This window comes from Nanorana parkeri, unplaced genomic scaffold (assembly GCF_000935625.1).
Source record: "Nanorana parkeri isolate BGI_ZX_2015 unplaced genomic scaffold, ASM93562v1 scaffold769, whole genome shotgun sequence".
NCBI classification, from domain to species: Eukaryota; Metazoa; Chordata; class Amphibia; order Anura; family Dicroglossidae; genus Nanorana; species Nanorana parkeri.
Genome location: NW_017307037.1, coordinates 740,958 through 767,593, shown reverse-complemented (window position 1 = coordinate 767,593; position 26,636 = coordinate 740,958).

Here is a 26,636-nt window from a genome sequence, read left to right as displayed (position 1 = left end):
CAGAGCCCCTTTCACACCAGGATAGCTATCGGTGCCGAGTATTTGGGCGAGTACTTGTACTCACCCAAATGCCCCGATGCCTAGCCCGATACCCGTGCTTCCAGCTTTAGGAAGCCGTGCAGCGAGTCATTAAACACTGCCTGGCTTCCTGATTGGCCGGGAAGCCGGCTCTATTCTCCCTTGTCACAAGTGACGAGGGAACATGGAGCCAGCTTCCCGGCCAATCAGGAAGCCGGGCGCTGTGTAATGACGCGGCGCCCGGCTTCCTGATTGGCTGGGAAGCCGGCTTTGTGCTCCCTCGTCACCTGGTGACAAGAAAGCATGGAGCCGGCTTCCCGGCCAATCAGGAAGCCGGGCGCCGCGTCATTACACAGCGCCCGGCTTCCTGATTGGCCAGAAAGCCAGCTCTATGCTTCCTCGTCATCTAGTGACAAGAAGCATGGTGACGGCTTCCCGGCCAATCAGGAAGCCAGGTGGCGAGTCATTACACGCCGCCTGGCGTCCTTAATGGGACTTCCGGTATAGTCCTTTTCACTGGAAACACCCGAACATAATCATTTTGAGGGGTGTCCAAACATCTTTTCCCATCTTGGTTGGTTTGATGGTCAAGGGTCCACAAGCTTTTGGCCATACAGTGTATAAAATAACGATCCGATGTAGAGCTGCAGCTAACGATTATTTGCAGGAAATGTGAGGCGGGGAGGAGGTGTGGCGTGTGGAGCGCGGATGCGAGCGGGTCTGGCAGCAGCTAGCATGAGGTGGGGAGGAGGTGCGGCGCACAGTGTGTAGAGCTGTGAACAGGGCCAACTGATCGGAAGCCGATTAATCGATTATTGAAAAAGTTGACAACTTTTTCAATAATCGATTATAATCGATTATGTCGATTAGTTGTTGCAGCCCTAATCCGATGCAATCTTGCAACAAACCTGGAAAGTGCCGGAGGAAAATGATGAGAAATATAAATAAAAGTAGAGTTTTCCTTTAAAGGAGAACTATGAAAATCAATCAGCTTCATAGTTCTAGCCGACCTGTGACAATGAGACTGTCACAGGTCGGCTCAATAGATCGGGAGGTGAGAGAACACATACCGGCGTTCACTCACCTCTCGATCTATCCCTACAGAGAGCAGTCACTGTCACTAACGGCTCCCTGCAGGGATTCTCCCCTCCCATCCTCCAGCGCTGACTGGCGGAACGGACGGGGGAGGGCACAGTTGGCTCTGACTCTAGATAGGCAGAGCCAGCTGTCAATCACGCAGCTGGGTGGATCTCGACAGTAAAGTCGGGATCCGTCCCGGCTGTGGCGGTCTCAGTATACCGTGAGCTGTAGCTCCCGGTATACTGAGCTTTGGGTGACGGGAGGGCGCTAGTTTGTGTCCTCCCGTTACCCTTAGGAGAACTATGGGGAAAAGCCCTGACCCCATAGTTCTCCTTTAAGTAAAAGGGGTTATACGACATCCGGCGTCCTCTGCGAACGACGCAATCCAATGTCTCTCGTACCGTCCATTAGAGTTTAGTCAGCTTTCTCAGTTCACTTCTAAAGTGAAAATCCTGCCAGGAGACTGAGATTACCTCTCTGCATGTTAAATTAGGGACACAGCATGAATTCCACAAGCTCGTCCCCATATATAACACATTTCTTTTTTTAATATGTTAACATACTGAGTGATAGAGGTCATGCATATTACATTCCTATAGAGCTCCAAGGGTTATGATGCCTCGGCAGCCTCAGCACATGGTCTCTGCGTGTCGGACAAAAGGGGTGAATATTTCGTTTAATTACACAGTTAAATCAATCAGTACGGGGGCCAGAGTCTGGAGGCCCACCAGCAATGATAATCACACAGAGTCCTACGGTGGACTATGAGTGGAGTATGAATAAATGATATGCGCGAGATGAATTTATGCTATAAATACACAATCATATACATTATTGAGACATTGAAGGGATGAGGGTTTGGAGACAGGATGGAAAAATAAATGACTTTTCCTGCACTTTTTCCCATTAGGTGGAACTCTGGGCACACAGGAAGAAGTATACAGGAAGGCGGACTCCCAGTTGATATCGACATAGAAATGTAATGAATAGGAAGGAAGATATACGTTAAAGATCGGAAACCTTTCGTTTTGCGGAGTGGGAACGAATAAGGAACTTCTGTCAATTCTTTGCTATTTGTACATAAGGGGAAATCTTCAATGGGGGTCAGAATGTTAAGTCAAAACAATTGCTTTCATTTCTTTTGTTTATTAGAAATGAGTTAGAACATGTCGATTTTTATTGCTGTCGCCGTCGGGGAGACTTGAACTCGCTTCCTCTCTTGGCGACTTGAGGTTGACAGCAATTGAGTGAAAGTTAAGCTTGGCATACACGTTTGGAATTTCCTATGAACGTTTGTAAGAAAAATCTCGTTTGCCAATGCTAAAGTTATCAATTTTTTGGGCACTATGGTTGAAAACGATCATCAATTTGACCCGATTTACTGTTAGGCCTCATTCACACTGCTAAGAGCCTGGCCCTTACAGATCCGTGTGGCGTGCAAGGCCGGATCGGGCCGCTCCCGGGAAGGACAGGTGCTGCGTGTGATTAGTACGCAGCAGCCTGTTCTTCTCTATGGGACTACGCGGCCGTATGCGCATGCGGGTGTCCGTACTCGTACGCAGACAGGATGGAGCACGGATACCCGCAACCGCACGGATGTGCAATTCGGGTGAGCATAAGCAGCTCCATGCATATAGTTGCGTGTAGAGCCGTATTTTTGAATGTGTAAAGATGTGCAAAAACAACGTGGAACCAAGATGTGTCCGGGCTCGGAATTTCTGCGTATTTTACGCGTGTGTGCACATATACGCACGTGCGCGTGTACAGTACATTAAAGTTTCGATTAAAAATGATGCACTCCGGGATTGCATACAATTCACGCTTGGTGATCGAACATATGTTCTAAAAACAACCAATGGTAGGACTACAAGCCCCAGAATTTTTATTTGAGGACCAAAGCCTATGTGGGGTAATAGGAGCCGTTCAATAGCCATGCTTTCCAACCATCGCAACAACATCAACAATAGTAACTAATCGAAAATCCCTTGTGACACCAACATTAAAATAAAACCGGCCCAAACTCATTACAGTTCAATTGACCACAGGGCTTCTTCTCTATCTTGGAGAATTTCCAACTCTGGACTGTGTCTTCTCCCTCCGCTACAAGGCTATAATGAATTTGTCATCCTGTCATAGCTGGGCTTTCCAGTTATTTGTTATTGTTTGGTATCTTGAAGATTCCATCCAGGGAGCACGACCCCCATCAAATGACTATGTGCAGCAGCTGGGACAGGTGGTAATTCCGGTGGAGATATCCCAATGGAGTTCCCAGAACAAATAAAAAGCCTCCTTACCTCTTTTGTATACATAAACTGTAAAAAGGGTCAGGATGTGGCAGAGTTTGGTGGCACATATAGAAATGTTCTTAGATGCAGAATGAAAGAAGAACTTACCACATCTAGCCAAATTTCAGGAGCATTGCCACATTTAAAAAAACTTGTGGGCATACGAAGTGCCAGTACCGATCAGATTCACCATTATTATTATACAGGATTTATATAGCGCCAACAGTTTGCACAGCACTTTACAATATAGGGCAGACATTACAATCACAATACAATTCAAGATGGTAAGGAGGGCCCTGCCCTTGAGGGCTTACAATCTAAAAGGGAGGGGGAAGTGATACATGAGGAGGGAGCTGCGTGTGGATGAATTGTTTGAGAACGTGATGGTTCATCATCAGTGGCGTAACAACCGGGGGGGTAGCAGGGGCGCGGGCCCCGGGCGAAAAGTGAAGGGGGGGGCGCCGGCCGAAAATGGCACTTTCGGTAATTTAGTATGCCCCTTGCAGAGCCCACCTGATATACCAAACAGCCCACCTGAGAGTGACCCTGCAGAGCCCACCATAGACTCACTATGGCGGGCTCTGCAGGGTCTCAGGTGGGCTGCACACCTCTTACCTGTCAGCGCGGTCCGCCTCCTCTTCCGTCCCCGGGCCCCGCCTCCTCTTTCATCGTCGGGCCCTGTCTTCTCCTCTATTGATGGGCCCCGCCTCCTCTTACATCACTGGCCCCTCCTGCTCTTAGGTTGCCGGGCCCCGCCTCCTTCTTGACTGCAAACGCCGGGTCCAGTCTCTTCTGCAGCAGCTGCTGGCTGTCACGGACACAGCTCAGCGGCGGATGTGAGGAAGAACGCACCACTGCACACATCACTGACAGGTTGTCAGTGAACTAACAGTGGCGCGTTCCTCTTGACAGCCAGCACCCTGATATGCCATAGCGACCCAGGCGGCCCGCAGGGCATCAGAGGGATGCCCTGGCCGGGCCCCTTTGTGCCCGGGCCCCATAGCGGCAGCCTGGGATCAATATGTCGATTGTTACGCCACTGAAACCTACCTATGAACAGCAGGGCAATCCACAGCGCTTTGATCGAATCTGGGGCCCATGGTTAGGGGCAGCACAGTGGCGTAGTGGTTAGCGCTTCTGCCTTGCAGCACTGGGGGACCCTGGTCCGAATCCCAGCCAGGTCACTATAAGCAAGGAGTTTGTTCTCCCTGTGCTTGCATGGGTTTCCTCCATGTACTCTGGTTTCCTCCCACACTGCAAAGACATGCTGGAAGGTTAATTGGCTCCTCTCTAAATTGGCCCTCTATGTATGCATCTGAGATAGGGACCTTAAGGTGCCCATACACTGCACGATTATCGTACGAGAATCACGGGAAATCCCGCGATCGTACGATAATCATATCTACTCCAATGGTTTAATCCCAGTGCCCATTTAAATCCGGGTCACACACCAATCGAGCATGGCCCAGAAATCCAGACATGATGACAATATTACAATATCCTAAAAACACGCCCTAATAAAATATCCACGACAAATCGCAAAGCGTATGGAAGGCGTGCGACCGTTTCTACTGTACGGTCGCACGTCTTCCGTCGAACAAGCAGCCTGGAAAACCCGCCGGGAATCGTACGATTCTCGGGGAGTTAGTGGCCTGCTTGTTCGACAACTGCCGAACGGCCAGTGTGCGCACGCTTGCAGTCATCGGAAGCCCGCCCCTCATGGCAGTCATCGGAAGCCCCACCCCTCAGGGGGGCGGGCGTGCGATGATCGCAAGTACGATCTGCCTGTCCAAGATGGGCAGATCGTACGTTTTTCTAATTACTTTACAACCCTGGCATGACAAAACTCTTGCCTGGGTTGTAAAGTGTATGGCCACCTTAAGATTGTAAGCTCCTTGAGGGTAGGGACTGATGTGAGTGTTTAACTATGTAAAGTGCTGCGTAAATTGCTGGTGCTATATAAATACCTGTAATAAATAAATAAATCCCCTACTACCGTGACTGTTGATCCTTCCTGATTGTAAATTGTAATTTGACATAGTACCCTTGAGTTCTTATATCCCTTGCTGATTCTATTATGTGTACTGAAAGACGTCGATGCTTACCCTTGCACTTTGTGTACTGAGGCTGTAACCTCATTGTGATTCTTTGGTTTTATGTCTGTTACTAGGTTATGTTGAGCTAGTTTTCTTTTTTTGTATGCTTGTGTTATACAAAATTCTTAATAAAAAAAGTAACTTTTTTTTCCCCAAATTTTCTGTAATTTTTCCTAATTATAGTAAAAAATAAAAACCCCAGTGGTGATTAAATACCACCGAAATAAAGCTCTATCTGTCCCCAAAAAATGGTATAAAATTCATTTCAGTACAGCGCTGCATGACGGAATAAACGTCAGTCAAAGTACCGCAGCGCTGAATACTGAAAAATGGCCTGGCCAGGAAGGGGGTCTAAACACCTGGTCTTGAAGTGGTTAAAAAAAATAAATCAGATTTATCATGGGATATGTGTGCATGAACCAACACTGAATGGTCCCATCAGAAGCATGGTTGGATTGGCCAATCGTGCATGTTATCTTTGGGGAAAACCATTGCAATTGGCAAAAAATATCCAATCGCTATTTCCCCAATATATCGGTCTAAGGGGGGGTGCAGTCTGCTAACATTAACAGTCAAGATGATCAACTGAATTTGGTCAGATCCAATATTGATCATGTGTCTTAATATCTTGACGTCAAGTCCATATACCTTGCTGCATTCCTTACCGCATGTCCCAATGATAAATTGGATTTACACTAACGTCAGGGGTGTATCTACCGCAAGGCAAACTAGGCATTTGCCTAGGGCGGCACTTTCCAGGGGGCGGCAGGAAATGCCGCCCCAAACCAATGAGGCAGAAAGGACCGGACTTACCTATTGGGCATACTGGGCACTTGCTCGGTGGGCCCAGGCTGAACAGAATCAGCCAGCGGCGGCTGCCTAATGAGGCAAGCTAGGCGGCCGCAGGGCCTTAAGAGCGGCTGCCTAATAAGAGGGGAGGGCCCAGTGAGATGCGGTCTGGCTGACTTTGTACAGGAGGTGGAGGAGAAGCAGCAGGTGGATCAGGGCTGGTTATAGCATGTAATCTGATGGTGGGATGTCCCGAAGCAGGCTAGGGGCTGCAATGTATTCTGTTGGCACTGATGGCACTTCGGGCTGCAGGTAAGAGGAGCAGCACATGTATGCAGTGAAAAGGACCCTGCACAGCCCTCCTGAGACCCTGCACAGCCCTCCTGAGACCCTGAACAGCCCACCATAAACCCTGCACAGCTCTCCTGAGACCCTGTACAGCCCACCAGAGACCATGCACAGCTCTCCTGAGACCCAATGTCTGACAGGTTGCGCAAAATGGCCTAAACAGGATGGGGTTGGCCAAATTTAGATTGCGAGGGGTGTTGAGTTTAGTCTTGCCTAGGGCAGCGCAAAACCAAAATACACCACTGACTAACGTGAATCTCTGGATTGGAGTGCTGGTGGCATCTTTCTATTTATTAATATCTTGATGTTCCTCAAGACTTATTTTCTTCAAACCTTGCCACAAATCCTTAATAATTCTTCTGATAATAAACTGTACGATATACTTTACCTTCCATTTTATAACTAATTTCACTGATAGGTGTTAGGAATGTTACAATTGTTTGTTGCTTTATGTATAAATGTGTTTTTTTATAGATAAACCCATGGCCAAGCTATGGAAATTCTAGTATTTACAAAGGACTTTAAAACAAGCCCCCCACTGTCCTCTGTATTTGCGGGCACTGTGGAGAAATCCTTCCTCAAACTTTGCAGCAGAAGCACTGAAGTGGATGTTGTTAATATTCTTCCAACAGCCACTGAGCACCCTTTCAATCTCTAATGCAAAAACATAGATCAGGACAGTGCTGTAGCTACCATGGGTGGGCATGTGAGGCACTCGCCTCAGGGGCAGCTGAGAGGGGGTGCAGCCAAGACCGGCCTGGCTGGGTCCCCTCGCCCCTGTTGCTATGGCGAGCACATTGCGCCATTGGCAACAGGGGCACCAGGCGGCCAACACACCCGCGGTTCGGCAGGAAGATGAGGAGCGGCACTGGCTGTGTCCTCAATCTCTTTTTCTATTTCAAAAGGGAAATGTCAGGGGTCTGTGCAGACCCCTAATATTTCGCCAAAGCTGTCCTGGAGGCTGGAAGCATGACGTTACATACCGCATAGGTCTCTTGGAGGGGCACAATTTTCTGTTCTTGCCTCGGGCGCAAAAGGAGCTAGCTACGGCTCTGGAGCAGGAACTCTACAAAAGAGGAGTCACTGCTCGGAAGGAGGAGCTGAGCTACAGAGAGAACAACTTGAATGACTTTAATGATTCTGCTGACAACATTGAGGGTGAATTACACCACTGTGCCTACATCTACAAAGGTCTGGAAGGGTTTGTTTCAAAGCTCATTTACTGTTCGTTAAAGGAGAACTATGAGGTGAGTGCTTTTCACTCACCTCATAGTTCTAGCCAACCTGTGACAGGCTCAGTAGATCGGGAGGTGAGCGAAACAAATACCGGCGTTCTCTCACTTCTCGATCCTGCCACGGCTCTCTGCCATGACAGGGGAGGGGCTGGATTCCCCCCTCCCCGCTCCGATCCGCCAGCGCTGACTGGCGGAACGGACCGGGGAGGGGGCGGATACAGCTGGCTCTGCCTCTAGATAGGCAGAGCCAGCTGTCAGTCACGCAGCTGGGCGGATCCCGGCATAATTGTCGGGATCCGCTTCAGCTGTGGCATCTACAGCTCGCGGTATACTGAGCCTAGGGTAACGGGAGGACGCTAGTTTGTGTCCTCCCGTTACCCTAAGGAGAACTATGGGGAAAAGCCTTAACCCCATAGTTCTCCTTTAAGGTTATGATAATACTTGAATGTCTACAGCTCTTATACAAGTTTCATTCTTAGGTGCACATAGACTTTGAGTGTAGTTGGATGTGGATGTATGATTCAACTGCCTTCAGGCTCCTGGGCTGGGTGAATAGAGAGGGATGGGGAAAGAGAAGAGGTGCGCTGGCAGAGACAGCAGCCACCACTAATCACTGGGGGGGAATGGTACTTGGCACATCATTTTATTATCAATAGTTCTCCCTGAGAGTGTACAGACCCCATTTATTGGGGCTTGTCATCCAGTCAATGCATGTTAGATATGTCATCTGGTGTGTAGGAGACATTTAAGATTCAGAGTTGTATCATGACTCACAAAGAAATCTGACATGTTGTGAAATCTTACATGCAAATCATGCCGGAATTTCCCTGTAACCGAGCAAGCTTTGCAATGGCCGTGATGATAACAGTGCCACCACATTCCTTGGACTTGCACTCATCCCTGATGTCACTTGGCCTTCTTCTTTTCTTCCTTTCCATACAACTGTCCATCCTGTGTGCAAGCTTTCTGGACTTGTGATCGCCTATAGGCATGCCTGTTTTATATTCCAGACAAAAGGCAAACAATAAGCCCGCCAGTGATCTTATTCATGGGAAGATCTGTGCAGCAAGAGATGGTGGGCCGTCAACCGTGCAGGACTGACTGGAGGAATTAACGACTCCCTGATGTGCGAGCAAGACAGAAGGGGAACATCAATATACCTTTTCAGAAGCAACTTAAACAATGCTCAGACCTCTGTTTCTCACCAGGATGCCTCTTTGCCTAAACCGACAGATTGGGTGGGCTCGGAATGCTTTTCCCTTTGCAGAGGAGGTTAAACGCAAAGCCTAGCGCTTATGAAAATTCTTGGTGGAGGAGCCAAATTTGAATCAGGGAAGCAAATTGCACAATAGCATCTGCCAAGATGACTCGGCCCTGCCAGTTGGAAATGTCCACAAACGCTGGCTCCTTTTGATTAGAAAGTGAGAACCTGTCTCCGGGGCCTTCCAGAACAGAAGGAAGTGTCAATGAGCAAGGCATATGTACAAGATCCCAGAGGCTAAACACATCCTGGGTTTGTGGACTTCTCTGCCAGCTTGCTACATGTGATGACTTCAGATTTTAAAACTGATGTATTTACTCTCAGTGAACTTTAGAAGGGAATACCAGCTTTTTCTTGAGCTCAAAAAAGTAAATTATATCACTTTATAATGTATTGTGTATGAAGCAATGCAGCGCTAAGGGAATATGACACAAGTTACACCCCTGGGAACCATTTATTATGTACTTTGCCAAGCTCCTCGTGTGGACCCTTACAAAGCTATAAAAAAAAATGACAGGAGGAAACATTTCAGGGAAATAATTACATATTGGTGCGTGTTTTAGCATTTCAAAGAGTAGATTACACCATTCTGCTATAAAAAAGTTGTTTTCCTACACAGTTCAATATAAGAATATACAATGTATTTCTGTGCTTACAATTTATTTAAACAATTGCATATGTGTGTATATTGGTAGGATAGAGCCTGATTACTGGACATTGTGGGAGATGATGTTCAATAACCACATACAATTCTACAGTCATGAAGGGCTTATTCTTCACTGTATGGCTGCTCCTTGAGAGCAGGACATGCATGAGGACATCAGTGTTCCAGGTCCTCACACAGTTCCTGGCAAAAGCAAGGCCTCAAAGGTGATGGCCACCTACAATTCTACAGTCATGAAGGGCTAATTCGTCACTGCATGGTCCCTCCCTGAGAGCCAGGACATGCATGAGGACATCACTCCTGCAGGTCCTCACAGTCTTCCTGGCAAAAGCAAGGCCTCAAAGGTGATGGCCACGTACAGTTCTACTGTCATGAAGGGCTTATTATTCACTGAACAGCCCCTCCCTGAGAGCCAGAACATCATGAGGACATCACTGCTCCAGGTCCTCACACAGTTCCTGGCAAAAGCAAGGCCTCAAGGGTGATGGCCAAATGCAATTCTACAGTCATGAAGGGCTTATTATTCACTGAACAGCCCCTCTGTGAGAGTCATGACTTGCATGAGAACAAGCAGGGAATCACCAGCACTCAATAATGAAAGCAAAAAATGTCCCTTTTATTGGACAAAAGCGTCACAGAAATCCAAAAAAGAACCGACGTTTCGGGGCCGCGCAGGATCCCTTCCTCAAGGCAGAAAACATGACTGGGAGGTGTGCGGAGGGCTTCCCCAACGACCTACATCCATGACTTGCATGAGGACATCACTGCTCCAGGTCCTCACACAGTTCCTGGCAAAAGCAAGGCCTCAAGGGTGATGGCCAAATACAATTCTACTGTCATGAAGGGCTTGATCCTCACTGAACAGCCCCTCCCTGAGAGCCAGAACATCATGAGGACATCACTGCTCCAGGTCCTCACACAGTTCCTGGCAAAAGCAAGGCCTCAAGGGTGATGGCCAAATACAATTCTACTGTCATGAAGGGCTTGATCCTCACTGAACAGCCCCTCCCTGAGAGCCAGAACATCATGAGGACATCACTGCTCCAGGTCCTCACACAGTTCCTGGCAAAAGCAAGGCCTCAAAGGTGATGGCCACCTACAGTTCTACAGTCATGAAGGGCTTACTATTCACTGTACGGCCCCTCTGTGAGAGCAGGACATGCATGAGGAAATCACTATTCCAGGTCCTCGCACAGTTCCTGGCAAAAACAAGGCCTCAAAGGTGCGGCCACATACAATTCTACAGTCATGAAGGGCTTATTCTTCACTGTATGGTCCTTCCCTGAGAATCAGGACATGCATGAGGACTAGTGATGGGCCAAACACCCCCTTGTTCGGATTAAATTCGAACATGGAAAAAAATGTAATTCAAACTCAAACTCAATGAAAGTCTATGGCACCAGAGCTCTGAAAATCAAATGTCCCCTTTTTGAAGGCTTATATGCAAATTATTGGCCATGAAAATGTGTATGGGGATCCGAGTACTGCCCTGGGGGACATGTATGGGGATCTGGGTACTGCCTTGGGGGACATGTATGGGGATCCGGGTACTGCCCTGGGAGACATGTATGGGGATCCGAGTACTGCCCTGGGGGACATGTATGGGGATCTGGGTACTGCCTTGGGGGACATGTATGGGGATCCGGGTACTGCCCTGGGAGACATGTATGGGGATCCGAGTACTGCCCTGGGGGACATGTATGGGGATCTGGGTACTGCCTTGGGGGACATGTATGGGGATCCGGGTACTGCCCTGGGAGACATGTATGGGGATCCGAGTACTGCCCTGGGGGACATGTATGGGGATCTGGGTACTGCCTTGGGGGACATGTATGGGGATCCGGGTACTGCCCTGGGAGACATGTATGGGGATCCGAGTACTGCCCTGGGGGACATGTATGGGGATCTGGGTACTGCCTTGGGGGACATGTATGGGGATCCGGGTACTGCCCTGGGAGACATGTATGGGGATCCGAGTACTGCCCTGGGGGACATGTATGGGGATCTGGGTACTGCCTTGGGGGACATGTATGGGGATCCGGGTACTGCCCTGGGAGACATGTATGGGGATCCGAGTACTGCCCTGGGGGACATGTATGGGGATCTGGGTACTGCCTTGGGGGACATGTATGGGGATCCGGGTACTGCCCTGGGAGACATGTATGGGGATCCGAGTACTGCCCTGGGGGACATGTATGGGGATCTGGGTACTGCCTTGGGGGACATGTATGGGGATCCGGGTACTGCCCTGGGAGACATGTATGGGGATCCGAGTACTGCCCTGGGGGACATGTATGGGGATCTGGGTACTGCCTTGGGGGACATGTATGGGGATCCGGGTACTGCCCTGGGAGACATGTATGGGGATCCGAGTACTGCCCTGGGGGACATGTATGGGGATCTGGGTACTGCCTTGGGGGACATGTATGGGGATCCGGGTACTGCCCTGGGAGACATGTATGGGGATCCGAGTACTGCCCTGGGGGACATGTATGGGGATCTGGGTACTGCCTTGGGGGACATGTATGGGGATCCGGGTACTGCCCTGGGAGACATGTATGGGGATCCGAGTACTGCCCTGGGGGACATGTATGGGGATCTGGGTACTGCCTTGGGGGACATGTATGGGGATCCGGGTACTGCCCTGGGAGACATGTATGGGGATCCGAGTACTGCCCTGGGGGACATGTATGGTGATCCGAGTACTGCCCTGGGGGACATGTATCATTGAAAAAACACTTTACAAAAATACTGTTTTTAAAGGAGCAGTGATTTTAACATCAGTTAAAGTGAAACAATAAAAATTAAAAATTCCTTTAAATATCGTGCCTGGGGGGTCCCCTTAACCTGCCTATAAAATGGCAAATCTGTACAATGTATAGAACCTGCTGCAGCAAAAAGTGACATTTATAAAAGAAAAAAAAAAGTGTGGGGTTCCCTCTCCCAAACAATACCAGACCATTTAGGTCTGGCAGGAAAGTTATGAGGTTCCCCATTTAAGAAAAATACAAAAAAGTAAAAAAAAAGTGCGTGGTGTTCCCCGTCAAAGTCATAACGAACCCTTAAAGTCTGGTAGGGATTTTAAGGAGACATGACCTTTTTGCCACCCGCTAGTCTTTACACAACACCAAAATTCAGATGCACACCTACCTTAATCATAAAAGTGCCTAAATAGACTGCTGGGCATTCATCCTGTACCTGGCCAACAGGTTAGTATTTGGATGTGTCCCCTGCACCCCTTACAGCAGTTGGACCCAAATGACCGTGGTGCTCGTAGTGATGGTGCACATCATGTTTGTAGAAAGGGAAGATCACTGGCATCTAACTGAACAACAGGTTAGTCTGTTTGCTTATGCCCTGGATAAAGATCTGCCTGACTTCTGTCTGCTTGTCTATACCTTAGATATTTCTGTGCTTATTTAGATCATCGACTCGTTATCTCTGCTATTATTAAGGTGCCCATACACTGCACGATTATCTACGAGAATCGCTGGAAATCCCGCGATAGTACGATAATCGCAAAGCGTATGGAAGGCGTGCGACCGTTTCTACTGGAAACCCGCCGGGAATCGGCTCCAGATTTGGTCTGCTACAGTTTTGATAAATTCTCTCAATGTATTTGTAGCGCTCACCCCCGAAGGAGCCGCTGGATGATCGGGTCTTCTGTTTCACCTCTGTGACACACCACAAGCAATGAACCCACAGCACACCAGCACACCTTGTGAAGTTTTATAACAGATTTAATGACTATGGAATAGAACAAACACTTAACGGCTCCCCAATCACATGAAATACAACCAATAACAGGATAAGGCAATCTATTGCATGCAGGAAAGCCTGTAATGTCAGAATGTCTCAGATAATATACTTAGATTGAATGCAATCAACATTAATATCTTTACTTAAAAGTACCTATCCCCCGCTAAACTACTGGCCAGTAGTATTGTCCTAGGCTAGCCAACGTTGGGGCCCTTGCTGTATAGCAGATGTGAACAATAAACAGGGTGTCACTGCGGCCAAAGGCCTCTCACCACTCCTCAGATCAAATGGGAAGAGATGAAGTCTGCTGGTGGAAGCTGGGTGTCCTCTCTCTCTCTAGTCGACTCTGGGAGGAAGGTGAAGTCATCTGGGTCCCTTGTAAGAAGTTTTCACTCACTCAGGATACTGGCAGTCGTCTCCCTCTGGATGGCTGGATCACCCCAGTGGCTGGTTCGGCAGTGCGACTAGGCCTCGATGTCCTTTGCGTTAACCAAGTCACCGGACCTCACTTCAGGCACTCGATCGGGTCCTCTCCGATTCAGCAACTCAGATCAGTCTCTCTATAGACGGCTGCACAGAGCCTGTGTGTCCCTATATGTCAGCGGTGACCACACAGCTTTGTTTCACACAGTCTTAACCCACACAGGGTTACACAGGTCTGTCCTCTTCAGATGGCTGTCCCAGACTGAGGCTGCTCTGCAGTTGCCACCCATAATCCTCCTGGGTAATGCAGTTCTCAAAAATCCTTTCAGCAAACGTATCCAAATCAGCTCTGTCTACAGTCTCCACAACCTGTGCTCTCTGGCTCCACCTGCAGCTGCAATATCTTTTCTCTTAAAGGAGCTGAAATCACAACAGGGCTACATATTTTACAAATAAATATGTTGTTAAAATAATTTATTAGTGAATATCAATATATGTGATTTTTGTCCTGCGATATCCGGATACGACACTTTTAAAGCCCCATATTTTCTCTTTTGTCGTTATGTAATTATTATTATGTAATTATTTTCTTTGGTGGTTCCACAGATCTTTGTATAGGTCAGAATTCGGTCTGCCTGGCAGAACATTCTGGGAAGTATAGTTCCTCCACATCTTGCTGAGCTACATGTTGCCCTGAGTCTGACTCTGCTCTGCAATCATTACGTGGGAGGTTCCTGCGGCTTGAGTAATTCAACTACTCGCTGCTATTTTCCCAAAAATCTTTACTTTTGCTAGTGTCTCACTGTGAAGCTACTTAATACTTGGCAGCGTTTAAGCAATACAATGTCAAATTCTCCAAAAAAACATGTTGACAAGTCCCAGTATCGAAGTTATTTTAGGTGAGGTGAACTTTATGATGGCAGAAGTTCACTACTTGTTTACCACGCCTGCCGTCCTACATAGAGATCAGAAGGGTCTACATAGGGTCGGAAGGGTCGCTGTAAAGCATTCAGCTTTGCAGGTCAAAAGTGAAAAGGATTTAAATGCATCACACGCACCAACATACAGGCACCGCAGGCAGGCCCCTCGCCCACAGTGCGATCGCCTGCACCTGGAACCCAGGCACATTAGTGCCTGCGTTCCAGTCTAGTGTGATCTGCAAAAATGCTGCAAGCACTATTTTTGCAGATCGCACTGGACCGGAATGCCGGCACTTATGTGCCGGCATTCCGGGTGCGGGCGATCACACTGTGGGCGGGGGGCATGGCTGCGGGGCCCTTGACTTCAATACAACCCCACGCCCCCTCCTGCCCTTGAACGCAGGGAGTTGGCAGGCTTACATTCCAGTGCGTCCCAGAGGCCCCGGCGTCTTATCCTCCCGTGGTGCTCGTGTGGCCGACATTGCACATGGTGAGAGGTGTCCCGCCCCTTTCCATCTGCTGCGTCTGACACATTCAGCCGGCAGCCGCACGAGCACCGTGGGAGCATAGCCGTAGCTAGCTCCTTTTGCGCCCGAGGCAAGTAAAAACCGTGCCCCCCCCAACACGCGTGTGATGTCACCCAGCGCCCTGCCTCCAGGAATTTTTTTTACTATTTTTTATTTTATTTTAATTATTTATTTAATTTTTTGTTTCATTTTCACTTTTTTTTTTAAACTCTTGTGGAGGCTATGGGGAAATATTAGGGGTCTAAACAGCCCCCTGGTATTTCCCTTTTAAAATAGAAAAAGAAATTGAGGACACAAAGTCCTCAATCTCTTTTTCTGCAGCCTCTGTTCTAAATGAATGGGAAGCACAGAGGCTTCCCATTCATTAAGAAAATATTTTACGATCATCCAGTTTCTGAATGGGGAGGAGCTTCTCCCCATTGAGAAACTCATGAATAAACAGGATGTGATTTAAATCACATCCTGTTCATTCTTAACTGGGGAGACATAGTACTATGTGTCCCCAGTTATTTACAAACACTGGAGTGATCAGCTGATCGCTCCAGTGTTTGTCCTGCAGAGGACCGGTACATATCACTGATATGTACCAATTCTCTGCCGCTCGACCATGCACACGGGGGCTCAGCTTCTCCTCTGGATCTCCCTGGCAGAGGCAGCGGGTCTATCTTATGGAGCTGCTGTCACAGAACTAAGGGTGAGGGGAGAGAGAGGCGACGCTGCCAGATCCTGGCCGAGCATCTCTCTCCTCACCGCTCGGCCTTAGTTAAGTGACAGCGGCTCCTCTCTCCCGCTTCCTGCCGCCGGCCGCAGCGGCTTCTTCACTTCTCCTCGGATCCCCGCTGCATACAGATGGGGATCCGGAGGAGAAGACCCACGGGCTGGAGGAGAGGACATCGCGATCTACCAGTGATCGCTACATGTTCGACTGGTAGATCGCGTTCGACCTTATGGGCACCCCTGTTTTAGAGCAATCAAAAACCAACTTATTATTTTATATTTAAAAACCCTAGACGGGCAGCGCATAGAAAAAGGTGGTTACAAAAATAAGATGTTACAAGGTGAGAGATACACACATACACACACATGCATACATACACACATACATACATACAAGCAAGCAGTATGAAAATAAAACGGGATAAAACTTACAGAGCTTAAGCTTAATCCTGTTTCCGGGGTAGGATAGAAAAACGTGGACACACTCCCATGTGTGCATGGACCCCTTGAATGTGACAATTTGTCGGTTTCCGATCTCCATTATTATACGGTGAAGATCAAAACCAGTTTCCACCCCCTGAGATCAGCCAATCAGATGGAAGGGGCTGGAGAGGGAATATTACCCCCCTGGGTCTCAGATATTCTTTTCCTATTCAACATCTTGGAACCCTCATAACGGTTTCCAGTTATGAACTAGGGATCCGAAAGTGATGGCTCTGGTTCCAGCTATTGTTCTGCTATCCGCAGATTCCAAAATCCCGAACTCTGCAGCTAACAGAACCGGAAATACCTGAAAGAGACCCAATTATCAGAACTCTGCCATACTGTATGGTAAGCCTCTGATGTCTGGCATCAAGCGGCTCACCTTTGCGCCACCATTCTTTCCCTGAAGGTTCTACGATCATATCATGTATGGGGGAGGAGTTATGAGATACAACCTTTTTTAAAGCCTTCTGAACATTGAAATACACACATAGGTGAGGTGACACCTTTTCCCTCTGGTGAAAAAACTCAACCAGAGACATTTTGTCTAGAGACGTCAGGAAGAATATACATTGCTAAATGGTTCCCTGCTGGGGAAGCACAACAAACCTACATCTGATTTAATTAACACATTCCAGCTAACGAGTTTATGTAGATATTGTTAGGGAAGGAACAAAGTCCCCCTGTTTGCTGGATTGGAACCCAATAGCAGGGAACAATCCCAGAAGGAGAGTCCAGGCTGAGGTACAAGAAAGGATAATCCAAAATGCGATGTCAGAGTACAGTCCGGGTCGAGGCAGGCAGCGAGTATCATAAACGGTGAGGCAAGCCAGGGGTCGATAACCAGGAGATCCGAATAGCAGGGAAGGGAGGCAGGAAACAGGAAATGTGGCGTTGTAGCTGCTTATGGAATGGCAGAATAACTCAGCAACAAGTCTTGGCTCTGGCTGGAATTTAAACCCAGCAGGGGCCAGCGACGCCCCTGTTGTCTGGGCAACAGGAAGCCACAGGTCCCTGCGAACCAATGGGACGGCTGGGAGAGAAGGAGTGTTTGCAAGGCCCTCCCCGGCAATGACCAGCACCCGAAGCAGCTAAGAAGCCACGGCATTGCCACATGCGCACGTGTGCACACATGCAGCACGCGCCGGGCACCAATTCACCCCAAGAAGGACCCTACGATCTCCGTCGCACCCGCCGGACCCCAGGTAAGAGGGCACCCCTGGTCCCACGACAGATATCTTATGACAGGCCACAAAATAAAGGATATTTTTATAGCCGCACCGTGACACCCCATGCTAGGCCTCAGGCCTGGGAGTGGGAGGAGGCTGGAATGCAGGCTGGAGTGCGGGAAATGTTTCCTTAGGCCTCCAATATGGAGGAGGCCTGTGCTGTTATCAGAGGAGGAGATCCAGGGAAGATGATGTCTGCTGGAGGTGCCTGGAACCTAGAGGACCTCTGGAGAATGGCTGGTGTCTCTCCTGCTGAGGATCTGTGCTCGTCCCCTGCTCATCAATTACTATCCGCTGTACTACAAGTGGATCTACACTGAAATGCTAACAAAGTAGAAGCAACACAGCAGTGGGCTCATCCCTCTTTCACTCTGCTCTCTGCTCCAACCAGCGCATGAATTGATTTAATCATTGTAATAAGCAGGGCCGGATTTGCTCTCCCTGCCGCCCCAAGGCCAGGTTCTGTAATGCGCCCCCTCCCCGCCAACTGAACCCCCCCAAATCAACGGAGAATGGCAACCGGATGGCATGGGCGGCAGGGTTAGTTCTATTTCTTTTTTATTATTATTTGTTCCGGCCGTCGGGGGACTCCACGCTTACATTGTGTGTCTTTTATATCTACCCGGAGTTCATCTTTTACAATCACAGACATGCCCTAGGTATTGCACAAAACTCATAGAAGGTTGTTTTTCCCCTCCTTTATGTGGTAGTGATGATACAATCATCTTATATTCTATAGAGATTTCATAGACGGATGGATCTGCACTGAAGAGAACTTCTTGTTTTTACAATTGGCAGAAAATAACCGTCTTCAAGTCCCTATAAAACCGGCAAAGGTAACAATCAGGTGAACGCATACAACACACACACACACCATTGTTAGATCCTCCTTAAAGGAACAGTTTACTGAGACGAATATGAAAGCTGATGCTGGGAACCTCTCCTTCTAAGAATGTTCCTTGCCTCGCTGTCACCTTCATCCGGTGGCTTCAATGCTTCAACCTCGGAATAAGGGAAAGCATTGGCCACCCTGGTGCGGATGAGGGGATACCAAAGGGGCACTTTTTTGTATTCTAAAGTAGCCGATATAACCCACTACTAGGCCATCACAGGCAGGCCCGGATTTACTCTTTCTGCTGCCCCAAGGCCAGGTTCCTCAATGCACCCCTCTACCCTCCAAAAAGCCCCTCCCCCCCATAGAGAATGGCAGACCTGCAGGCTGCATAAAAACAAGGGGCGGCTTCTCCGCTGTACATTTAGTTCTGCTTGCAAAAAGCAGGGCTAAATGAAGAAAACAACTACCCGCGCCCGGAGCTGCATGTTCTGGGCATCGGGAGATAGGAATTCCACACCTCTGCTGCCCCTCTACTCCCTGCTGCCCCGAGGCCGGGGCCTTGTGGGAAATCTGGCCCTGATCACAGGGATAACGAGTGGAGGATGTAAAGGAGGAAAATCTGAGGATAGGCAGTGGGAGGCCTCCACCTTATCCCTGTGAACCAATTCCCCCAGGCAGACAGAAGGATACATAGTGGGTTATATTGGCTACTTTAGAATAAAAAGGTGTCCCTCTGGTATCTCCTCATCTGCACCAAGGGTGGATTGGGACCCCCAAAAAAGGACCTGCTGGGAAATAATAGGGCATTTTTTTAACCATTTGTAGCCCTCCCCCGAGGAAGCGGCTTCGTACCATGAAATCTTGGTACGAAGCCGCTTGCATGAAATCTTCTCAATCAACAAGTCTTGTCAGGCACTGTGTAACAACAGAGGACATTTTTCCTGTATTTGAAGGACATTGATGGCGGAGGTCCTCTTCCTCTTCCCCCCTACGCTTGGTGTTAGGATACAGAGCGCCTCCAGGTGGCGCTGGAGCTGAGCCCTGCAATTCCTGGGCTCACCTGCAGGATTCTCCAGGCAGCCAGGGGCTGCTAGGTGCCAGACCACCACTGGGTGGTGCTGGTACCTGCAGCTCCAGTGCTCACCTGTGGGTGTCTCCCAGCTGCCAGGAATCAGCCCATTAGGTATTGCTCCTGGGAGAGTATTTAAACCCTCCCTGCAGTCTGGACCTTGGCTCAGGATTTCGTTGCTTTCCCCTGTTGTCTGAGTCCTCTGGCCTGAACCCTGAGACCCTGATATTTGCATGCTATTTTAGTACCCTGTTTCCTGTGTTGTTACATTTTTGGTTTATGCCTGTTGTGGATTGCTTCTGTTAGCTTGCTAGGTTTATTAAAATATTTATATATACACCATACTTACCTGGTCCGTGTGGTCACATGTGTTTGGTCTGCCTGTAAGGGTACCTGTGCAGGTGTGGGGTCACCTGCGCTGGGATCCCTGACACTTGGTGGTCATCTATGTAAAGAGCGATGGTGCCAGGGTGACATCAGCAGTGCTCTCTGCACCAATACCTTGTAAATGCAGGGTGCCAAGCTCTGGGGGAGGAGCCATGACCCCCCTGCACTCATAGTCTGTGCTTTTGTAAATCTAGGTGGGCTTGGCTTTTAATTAAAAAAAAGAAACTTGAAAGTTGCCCCTGCTGACCTTCAGCTTCTCTGCCCGGCTGTCTCTGGCTGCAATACATTTGGCTCACTGATTCAGAACAAGCATGCCAAAAGCAAAGTCAGCAGCAAATCGGAACTCCTGATTTTGCACTTTTTAGGTGTCATTGTTATAATTAACGGTATAAACTTGACAGGTACCACATCCGATTCTACCAATAATGGTACGAAAGACCGACCTCAAAGTCAAAAAAACAACACCAGGTTCATCACCACCTTTAACAATAAATATAAAGCCATTCAGAGAGTGATCTACAACAATTGGCATATCCTCTTGAAGGATCCTAAATTAGGCCCGCTGTTGCCTCCTAAACCATCCATTAATTTCAGAAAAAACAAAAACATCAAGAATCTTGTAGCGCCCAGCAAATTACTGACACAACCCGAAGCATCCCAAAACAAATTTGACAACAGAGTTGGTGCTTTCAGGTGCAAAAAAACAAAATGCTTAACGTGCCAATTCATCCACCACAGAAAGAGCGAGTTCAATGATTATTTACACAACACTTACAAGATCAACTAATTTATCACTTGTGCCCACGACCACGTGATATACGGACTCACATGTCCATGCGGCTTAATCTATGCCGGACGCACTATGCGCCCTCTGCGGGAAAGGATCAGTGAGCACAGACGCCTCATTGAGAAGGGTGACACAGAACATAGTGTTCCCCGACACTTTACTATGAAACATTATAAAAATACACCAGCATTGCATGTTTACGCCATTGAGCACATATCAACTCAACTAACGCCATCCGAAAAGGTTTCGCCTGTTGTGCGAGAGAGAAACTTTTTGGATCTACAAATTAAATACGCTAGTACCCGCCGGTTTAAATGAGGAGATCGAAATACATGCTATTCAGTGTGAATGGGGCCTAAGACTGGGATGCCATTAAAGTTCATGTGCGTGTAAAGGCCGGCGTCCCAATACTTTTGGCACTATATTGTATATATACTTGCATGCTGTAATATATACAGTAATACCTTGGTTTACAAGTAACTTGGTTTGAGAGAGTTTTGCAAGACAAGTAAACATTTCTGAAAAATTTTGCTTTGATATACAAGCAATGTCTTGCAATAAGAGCAAAATTTTGTAGAAAAGCGCCACCCGAATAAAGCTGTAGCAGTGCGAGCGATGAGTCTGTTTAACGACAACACAATGTCACATTGGATAGATTCCTTGTTAAGGTTTCACGAAATTAAAAAGATTCCATTTAGTCAAGAGATAGAAGTGATTCCGTTAGTGATAGTGAAAGTCATCCTACATAATAATCCTCCTCTCTCTCGTCCCCCTCACACTGGCCACGAAGGTACTGGTAATTGGTTTATTTTTCTTTTATATTTTGTAGAGTATTATATTACAGTACAGTATTGTAATCATTTTATATGAATATTTTTGGGTTGTGGAACGAATCATCTGAATTTCCATTATTTCCTATGGGGAAATTCGCTTTGATATACAACCGCTTTGGATTACAAGCATGCTTCCGGAACGAATTATGCTCGTAAACCAAGGTATTACTGTATATATATTATTTGAAACAACTCTCATATACTGTATGTATTTCATCGGTTTTGTTTTTTTCCCCTTTGATGCCTTCAATTACTCGATTTTACAAATGGGGGCCGGGCTGGCCAAGTTCCGCTTTAAATGGAGACAGGCGCAGCAGCTTTTCTCATTACAGCCAGAGATTGTGTCAGGTGGTTATAATGAAAGCAGACCCCGCCGTTTAGAAATTAGTTTTTGGAAAGGAAGCAAATCTAATGTCTTCAGATTAGAGAAAACGGTGCAAAAAAAAAAAAGGAATTCTCTCAAATCTTTGCATTGCATATCTCTCACCCGGAGGAAATTGTTCTTTCCTCAAAACCGAGGTCACCCTTTAAATGCAGTAATTCAACTCCCAACGCCGAGAGAGGGAATTCGTCTCTAGTGTTCCCCACTTGAATAAGATTGACTTGACTGACGCCATTAGGCCTTCCAACCTGGGAGCCGGGATGGGGGGAGGAGGGGCAAGCAAAGGGTTAAAGCAATTTGCAGTTGATTTGAAGCACAAGGGCTGCCATCATTCCTCCGCGCCTGATATGTCTGTGTACACTGCAGCTCCGCAATGTCAGCAAAGGATTCTGCAAATACTGGAGTGTCCCGGGACTTCAATCAATCAAATCAAAAAGAGATTTGCTGTCTGGAGGATTAAGTACATGTTACCAGAGGAGGGTGAGTCACATATCTGGAGTGGTGTGAAAAAGATAAACCACCTAGTCCAGCGTGATAATCCCGTCACCTCCTGTCCTCCGAGCCGCGCTAAAGGGCTTCTGGGCTTGGAAAAACGTGGCCATTTTTTTAACTTTCCGCTCGGGAGACAGATGTATCCACAATCCACTCAACTACCACCATTTTATTCTATAGGGTCTTGGCATTCAGAAAATATATAATGTTGGGGGGTTTTACGTCATTTTCAGGCCTAAAATGTGGAATATAACATGGGTGCAAAAATTGAAAAAAGGGCCTCAGTCATGAAGGGGTTAAAGAATGTAGAGTGACTTTAATGTGTTTTATGAAGGTCAGGATTAAAAATATAATATTTTAAATAATAACGTAGTCGAGTAAATGCAAAAAAAACAGCAAATGGATATTTTATCATTTCATTTGAGGCTTGATAGGCTCGTCTTTTCTGCTTCGGGGAAAGCTCTTGTATACCTCTGTATAGCTCTTGTGACCTCCTGCTTTCCAGCTCCCTTGTCCACTCCTCCCATACTCGCCTCCAGGACTTCTCTAGAGTCTCTCCCATCCTCTGAAACTCTTTACCCCAACCTGTCCGTCTATCTCCCACCTTGACTGCCTTTAGGCGTTCCCTAAAGACTCATCTCTTCGGGGAAGCCTATCCCACCTCGACCTAACCACTGAACCTTCACATTCTCACATAATTCATTCCCACAGCTACCTCATGTATCATTTCCCCCTCCTCTTTTAGATTGTAAGCCCTCAGGGGCAGGGCCCTCCTTACCATCTTGTCTTGAATTGTATTGTATTGGTAATGTCTTCCTTATATTGTAAAGCGCTGTGCAAACTGTTGGCGCTATATAAATACTATGTAATAATAAGAATAATAAGTATACAGAGCTCAGTAGCTCAATCATTTACTTTGAGGCCAGAGAAAAGAGACTTGATTAGTCTTTTCTGCTTTGAGAAAGCTCTTTATTACAGAGTTCAGTAGCTCAAGCATTTCATTTGAGCCCAGAGAAAGGAGGCTTGATAGACGTGTCTTTTCTGCTTTGGGGAAAACTTGTATTTACAGAGCTCAGTAGTTCAAACATTTCATTTGAGGTCAGAGGAAGGAGGTATGATAGACTCGTCTTTTCTGCTTTCGGAAAAGCTCTTGATTACAGAGCTCAGTAGCTCAAGCATTTGAGGCCAGAAGAAGGAGGTATGATAGGCTCGTCTTTTCTGTTTTGGAGAACACTCTTGTTTACAGAGCTCAGTAGCTCAAGAATTTTATTTAAGACTGGAGGAAGCATCCATGATACACTGGTCTTTTCTGCTTTGGAGAAAATGCTTGATGTTTACAGAGCTCAGCAGCTCAAGCTGAAAATTACACACCCAGGTCAATGAGTGTTTCCAACGGTTTCTTAGGGGCCAGAATGGTCTGCCCTTCATTGAGGCTTGGAATTGGAGAATGTATTTAATGAGAAGGAGAAACGTTAATATGGAAATGTTACAATGGAAGTCGAAAAGTAGATGGTTGTAGCATTCCCTTTTTAGCTCTGTCCACCTTTAGGTGATCCTAGAAAACTCATGTCTTCAGGGAAGCCTATCCCACCTCCATATTAATAACAATAAGTGCAAAAAATATATATATATAAATAAAAGTCACATATAAAAAACGTAACAAAAAAAACCCCAAAATGTTTAACTCCCCCACGCACATATAAACGTAAATACGCGTCCGGTGCCCCAGCGCGCGAAAAGGACAATTGCGCTACACACGTTACATATCGCCGCGAACGTCGCAGTGAGAGCAATCATTTTAGGGCCATCAATCACTGATAACACTAAACTGATGAGCGGTAAAAGCTTTTAAAACGTCGCCTGTGGCCAATTTTGGGTATTATCGTTTTTTTGAGGTTTCGCGCGCGCACGCAATTTTAAGGCTTGACATGTTTGGTGTCTTTTTACCCGACGTGACCCCGTCTTTTATATTTTACCAGATAATTGGGTAATAATAAATGTTTTATCATTTAATATTTTTGTAAAATTTCTGTAATTTTTCCTTAATATAGTAAAAAATAAAACCCCTCAGTGGTGAATAAATACCACCAAAAGAAAGCTCTATCTGTCCCCAAAAAATGGTATAAAATTCATTTCAGTACAGCGCTGCATGACGGAATAAATGTCAGTCAAAGTACCGCAGCGCTGAATACTGAAAAATGGCCTGACCAGGAAGGGGGTGTAACACCTCGGATGTCAACTGGTTAAAGAACCCTAAGTGCACTTTAAGACAAAGTGCACTTAATCTTTTTGCCCACCTTCCATGACTTAACAGATTCCATCCTCCCCTTCTAGAAATGCATACCTACCAATATCCTACGCCCCCAACGTCCTGTGCCGCAAGTCCTCTTTCTCCTGACTGCGCCTGTGCAGTAGAGCCCCATAGAAGTCTAAAGGTGCCCATACACTGCTCGATTCTCGTACGAGAATCGAGCAGTGTGAACGAAGACGTGCGACCGTTTTTACTGTACGGTCGCACGTCTTTTGTCAAACCAACATGCTCGAAAACCCGCCGAGAATCGTACGATTGTCGGCAGGTTTCTAGCCTGCTTGTTCGACAACTGCGGAACGAGCCGGTGTGCGCACACTGCCCGTTCTGCATTGCGGTCATCGGAAGCCCGCCCCTCCGAGGGGCGGGCTTTCGATGATCGCAAGTACGATCTGCCTGTCCAAGATGGGCAGATTGTACGAGCTTTTAATAAGCTTACGACCATCGCAAGACAAAAGTCTTGCGATGGTCGTAAGGTATATGGGCACCTTAAGGCAGGCAATACATTATTCGCTCAGACCGGGGAATCCTACACCTGCCGGACTATTGCATTCTAACAGTGGTAGATTACCAAATGTGGATCTTCGAAAGAAACCAGACCATGAAATTATCCAGCTGTCAGAATACCCGAAATGTGGTTGGAGTCACTGTCTATCCGAGAATTTTCAGACCGGCTCCTTCGACAAAAGTTGATTGAAAAAAATGTACTTTTGTTGAACGGAGGGGTGCCGAGGGGCCCACACACTGGTCGAGTCAATGGGACTCAGCCAAAACTCCACTAGTGTATGGCAAGCTAGTGCACAGGCATGGCCAAGAGAGGACTTACGGCACAGAATGTAGACCAGATCCATGAACCCATCGCACTCCTGACCGCTCGTCTCCAAGGAAAATCAAATGGGTGCTTCGGTGATCGACGGATGGCAACCGTCTCAGCTTCATCCTTTTTTTAAAAGGAATGTATAATGGTTTCCTGTTTTTATTATTTACGAAGGTCAGGACTAAAAAACATTTTTTTTTTTAAAATGTGTCTTTTTTTTCTTAGCCGGGTAAATGGGAAAAACAAACAACATTGATATTTTATCATTTTACCTGAGGACAGAGCAGCCAGTGGAAGCGTTGCAGCAAACTCTTGTTGTTTACAGAGCTCAGTATCTCAAGCTGAATCTTACAGAGCTCAGTACCTCAAGCTGAATATTACAGAGCTCAGTACCTCAAGCTGAATATTACAGAGCTCAGTACCTCAAGCTGAATCCTACAGAGCTCAGTACCACAAGCTGAAATCTACAGAGCTCAGTAACTCAAGCTAAGATCTATAGAGCTCAGTACCACACGCTAAAATCTTCAGAGCTCAGTACCTCAAGCTAAGATCTAGAGAGCTCACTAACTTAAGCTGAAATCTACACACACAGGTCAATAAATTTTTCAGCTTTTTCAGGGGCCAGAAGAAAATTTAGATTTTCGTGGTTTTGTATATATATTTTTTTATGAAGGTCGGGATTACAAAAATATATATTTGTATTATTTAGTCTTTATTTCTTACACAGTTACATAGTTACATAGTATTTGAGGTTGAATAAAGACATTAGTCCATCAAGTCCAACCTATTGTGTGTGTGTGTGTGTGTGTGTGTAAAGATCCCCGCGTCATCTCGTTTTTAGGAGTACTTGTACCCCTGTATATTACCGTTTCTCAGGAAATCGTCCAAAAGC